We start from the raw sequence: 6,000 nt of genomic DNA, 5'->3' as shown, positions 1-6,000 counted from the left end.
GCCTCGACGAGGTTGAGGAGCGAAAAGATATGGCATATATAAGGATGACAGCACGAAAATAGCAAGTAAAACACTACTACAACCAAAAGGCAAAGGTCCGACTACTGAAGATCGGGGACTACATGCTCAAAGCCAAGACCCAAGCAAACAAGGACCAACGAGCAGGCAAGTTGGGAACCAACTAGGACAGACCATACAAAGTCATAGGCAAAGCAGACAAGGGTTCGTTCTAATTGGAAACTATGGAAGGAAAGCTCCTACCAAACAGTTGAAATATCAACCATCTCAAATACTTTAGCTTCTGAAAAATAAGAGGTGCCCCAAAAGTCATACTCTTTTTTCCCTTACTTGAGTTTTGTTCCAATAGGGTTTTCTCAAGGAGGTTTTTAATAAGGGCAACGAGTGACACACTTCGAGTTGGAGTACACCAGAAGAAAACATATTTTCATGGCCCGATTCCTCAAGAATCTTGAAGTCAAAAATGAAGGGACTAGATACACAAGGACTGGGACTGGAACTGGGAGTGGAATGCCAGACAACACCCAAAACTTGTTATTTTCTCAAAAAATTGCCTAAGGGCAAAATGATGTAATCAGAGAAATGATGTCAAACTAATAAAAAATGCATGCCTATTGATGTTGCTCTCCTAGACGGTACATTTGACAAGCTCGAACGACAACTATCTCCCCTCAGCCACGACTTGACAAAACTGGTATGTTTGTCCAAGCTCGAACAACGCTTATCGGCCCTCGACCCTGATTTAATGAAAAGTAAGTTCGACCAGCTCGAACAACACCCATCAGCCCTCGGCCATAACTTAATAAAAGGAAAGTTTGACCAATTCAAACAACTCTTACTAGCCCATGACTGTAACCTAATTAAAGGTACATTCAAGTTGCTCAAACGACTCTTATTTAGCCCACGACTATGATTTAAATGAAAAGATGTGTTTGATCAACTCAAACCATATTTAACAGCCCTCGGCCAAACTTGAATGGAAGATAACATTTAAGGAAACACAGAAGCAAAACACAAGTACAAAGATAAGAATGCACAAAGACAAAAGGTATATGTGAAACCAAAATGAACCTTTGAATTCATAGAAAATGTTTACACAACAGCGTTTGATGACGCCAACCAAAAGTACAAAGGTTTAACAAAAACATAAAAACTGCAATGGTTGTCGCCACCTCGACCTACATTATCCTTTCCTTCTGCGCCTTGACCATAAGAAGAGTAGCACCATGCGCTATTTGCAAGCTGGTCCACATCCCCCTTATCGCCCTCCTTGGATTTGGGCTGAGGTATGGCGAGATCATGGTCATATGCAAGCCAGGCCTCACAAGCTTTGACTCGAGCCTCCTCAATAGCCGTCTCATAGACAAAACCCTTCTTATTCAAATCACAAATCGTGTCTATTCGGGCTTCAGCAAGGATCCAATCCTTGTACTATTCTTTAGGAATGTTAGTATACTTAGAGGCATGAGAAGTAGAGGGCCGCATAAGAAATTGGGCATTCTCGGCCTCAAGAACAGCAAGCCACTCGTGCAACTCGGAGTTCTCCTTACCCAACTCTCCAATTCTCTCCTAGAGCCTCACCTCCTTAGCTTCGGCCTCCTATAGAATATTATCCCATTTGGAATGAAGAGCCCTGTTCGCCAACTCCAAAATCGATGTCTCCTTTTGAGCCTCCGATTGGTAGGATTCTGTCTCCTCAAGCATCTGCTACTTCTCAGCTACTTCTGTCCTCCCCCTCCCCCCTTAGAGCGTCAATCTTGAGCTGGCATCCGTTCAACTGGATTTGAAGTTGAACCAGCTGATTCTAGAGGTCATTTCATTGGGCCTACATGCCCTTGCTTAGTTTGAGCTCCTCTTCTTTCTTCCTCAACGCTCCCTCGAGAATAATGAACCTCTCCATGACCATTATCATCTCCTCATAATTCTTCTTCAGCTCTTCTTTCAAGGTCGGCACGTCGCCCTCCTTGTGAAGGCGTCTCTGAATGTCCCGGTACTTCCCATAGAAATCTAAGTACTTACCCTTCAGTTTCACATAAATCTCTTTCCATCTCCTCTCCCTCCACGCAATTTCAATTTCCAGAATGAAAGTCTGCAAATCAAATGAAAGAAAAAGTTAAAACATAGAATCAAGTTAAAGCAAAGGAAAAATAACGAAGGACAACCACACTTACCCTGAGGGTGAGGCCAACAATGTTCTTCAAGAAAGTGCTATCAACTAGTTCCTTGAGGGTCACACTCTCCATGTCGGAGCAAAGAGGACCGAGAGCGAGAACCACCTCTTTGGTATTTCACAACAGATCACGATCCATGGGAATCATGATGGTCCTTGAACCCCTCTCCATACTCACGTCGTTTTGAGTGAGCCCCTCATCAATCATCTTAAGATCATAAGGGTCCATGTTAGATCCCTTTTTTTCACCCTCATCGACGACACCCTTGCCTTTGTCCCCATCGGCAGGAGAAACATCCGATACCGGCCTAGAAGAAGAGGCTTCCTCTTGCCCTAAAGGCACAGAGCTATTACCAAATTTTCCCTCCGTAAACATCTCCTCATCGGGAAGCAAAAGCAGGCCCACATTGGTCTATTCTAGCTGAGAGGCCTTAAAGGTTGCCCCAACATCATTTGCGATATGTATCATCACCGTCTCCTGTATCATTAATGCATCCTCTAATGAGTCGATGACCGAAGGAACTCATCCTCTTATGTCCATGGCCTTCCTTCTATAAGGCCTCGGGTTCACATCAAGTGGAGAGACCTCATCATCTTCACCGACGAGTGAAACCAAGGGAGGAGTGGGTGCAGTAGTTGAGACGGGGGCAGAGGCGGAAGGCATAGCGACCCTTATCCTCCTGAACGACGGTAAACGTGCCCTATTCCTTATTGTATCCCTCCTAACGGAACCTAGAGACAAAAAAAAAAATTAAGCATAATGACGTAAACCCATACGAGTAAGACAACGACCAAAAAAAGGAAAGTACTTGTCCAAGGAAGGGTCGGTTTGAAGTTTTGAAAGAAGCTTGCCCAATCACGAATCCCCATGATGCAGGGAAGAACCTGCCTAACCAAGTCAGTGAGATACATCACCAATTGAAGAGGTCGACTAGTGGCTATAGAAAAAGAAGGATTACTCGACCAGCTTGGAATGAACACAATATTTGAAAAGGTAAATGCAAAATAATAGTACTTACGAGTGTGATTCCAGGCCTCATAGAAATCAGTAACATCAGCTACGACAGCCTCTATCTTGTGCGGCCTCTAAACTGCGACTGCCAGAGAAATTGTGCGGCCGCACTCAAAATTGTATGGACCGCACAAGAGAAATAGTTAATTGGTTCCCATGTGAAGGAGTGCGGACCACATTTGGATTTTTGCGATAGTACTCGGCCTTTTCCCCGATCATTTATTCTAAGTATAAATAGGAGTTTTGCCTTCATTTCACACTTTTTACTCTCTTGGGAATCACTATTATTCTAGAGCTTATCCGAGGGCCTTTTTCCTATCAAACACACATACCCATCTGCACTCACAAGATCTAGTACACTCACATCATCTGGTATGCTTCACTTCATCCTAATATTTTGTGTTATTTTACTTTTTGAATTTAGGCCATCTGTTATTATAGTTCATCCATATGTCCATGTGGGGTAGATCTGTACTTGGTAGTTGTTAATACATGCTAGAATGGGTTAGGTTAGTTGAATTTTTTGTGTATACCATGTTGCCACTTAGATTTGGACTAGTATTTGCAAAATCTAGGTAAGACTAAAAGACAAGTTCGTTAAATTTTGAATTCTGCAGCCATACTTGACTTTTTTGCGCTCCGCAGTTGGTTGATTTGGTAACCTAGTTCAAGGCAAGTGCTTCTGTGATCACACTTAAATTGTGCGGACTGCAAAAATCCTAATGAGGCCGCACTTGGGTCGGCACTTTCATCTCTTGAATAGAAAAATGTGTGGACCGCACTATTAATGTCATAGACACAGATAAGTTCTGCGGTCGTATTTGGCTTTCGCACTATCTTTAGAGAGGAGGTTTCTGAGCCTCGTACCTTTCTTGTCATAAGTGCGGCCACACTCCCAGTCTGCGGCCACACGTCAATAAAGTGCATACCGCATATCCCATTTCCTGCAGCATGTTCATTATTCTGTAACCCTAATGTGTCCACAATGTTCTTCCTCCCTTACTTGAGTCTTAACTGTGTTAAATGATGACTTGCAACTAATAATCCTCTTTGTGTTGATACAGACAATTGTTCAATCAAGAGAATTTGCAAAAGGTAGATGAGAGTCTTCAAGGGGTCAAGGAAGAGGTGCCTTGCCCCTAAGTGTTCCAAAGACCATTCAGAAGAAAGCTACATCAGGAAGAGGGAGGGATGCAGACTTCTCCAAGTCTAGTTCTTATGCCCCGTCTAGGGAGGCTTTCGAGGGAAACTCTGTGTCTATTTTGGAGGAGCATATAGCTGAGACGTTAAGGCCACAGGGGCGATCTGAGCCTCTGGATGTGCCTTCATCATCTCATAACACTTTTGAGGGTTCAAAAAGTGATAGCCAGGCTTCCGAGCCAGTTGCTCTAGTGTCTGGTGCATAGGATATTCCAGATGCCTGGAGAGGGGAGAAGGTACATCTACCGGTGTTGATCGGACAAAGAAGAAGGAAGCATGGGAAGATAGATTTGTGAGCTTGCCTGCTTTTACTGATTTCCGAATATGGTGGCCATTAAGGTCATTGCTGTATGAACGACAATTATTGTTGAATGATCTTGATAGATACAATCCCGCGGTTCTAGATCAATTCACAAAAAGAATAGGATGAATGTTATTTACTGAGAAGGTAGTGGATGTCAATAAGAACCTTGCCCGCGAGTTTTATGCCAACATTTCACACATTCACAAAGGGACAAAGGTGACCAAAGTACACAACCTCAAGGTGAAATTTGATTAGCACACAGTGAACGCGTACTTAGGATTTGAAGACTTGGAGCCAAAGAAGTACTTAGAGAAGTTGGCCTTGAAAGAAGAGGTCTGACCATGGCTTGCTGAGATCTTGGCACCGGGACCGCCTCCACCATGAATTACTGTTAGGTACCTATTCTCCGGAGTACATTGAGCTTCTGATGCAAAATGTTGGTAAGCCTTTGTGTGTAGTAGGCTTGACCCGTGCCAGAATGAGATCAACTTATCTGTTCCTTGTGCTGTTTTGGTGGCTTCTATCATGACCGAGTACACAATCAATGTGGGTGCGCTGATGTCGGCGAATATTTCTTTGATGGCGCAGCAAATTAACACTGCTTACCCCTACCCCAGCACTATTATAGAGTGCCTTACAAATGCAAAGGTAGAGCCTAAGCCATTTGATACAAAGGTAAAGCCTAAAAAGCCATTTGAGTGGTACTTGTTGAAGCATCCGTTCAACCCCAATAAGAGTGCTCCGCCTTCTACTACTGTTGGCGAGTCTGATAAGGCGATAGTGGTGGTTTCTAACACAGCTAATATTCTGTCTACATTAGTTGGGCCCTCTACCGGTGCAGCAGCTTCTATGTCTAAGCCACCATCTTTAGTTCCTTCTACATTCTTCTGCAGCTCCAAGGGATGTCCTTACTCTAGTTATGAGGCCAGTGCCCATGCCCACAGACCTATTTTTTGCTCTACGAGTCTCCCAGACATTGGCAAGTCTCAACAACTGGATGCAGGAACTACTCCAAAGCAGTGTGAGATTTCTAGTACTGTTGCGGGCAGTCATCCACACAGGCATCGCGGGATTCCATTGAGCTTGATGAGAAGCTGCACAAAATTCTGGACAACCAAAAGGTGATTATGGACTCTTTGGTGTGTCATGGTTCAGTTATTAAGGGATTGACCAAGTAAGTCAAGAAGAAGAGGAAGTCTAAAGACAAGAAGAAGTTAGTGGATGAGCTGCGAGCTGAGGTGACCCCGCTAGCTACAGCTGAGTATTTTCAAATTGATATGTTTCTTGATCCGGACT

The sequence above is a fragment of the Nicotiana tabacum genome, chromosome 20 (genome assembly GCF_000715075.1).
Source record: "Nicotiana tabacum cultivar K326 chromosome 20, ASM71507v2, whole genome shotgun sequence".
NCBI lineage: Eukaryota > Viridiplantae > Streptophyta > Magnoliopsida > Solanales > Solanaceae > Nicotiana > Nicotiana tabacum.
This window is presented reverse-complemented; position numbering follows the sequence as displayed.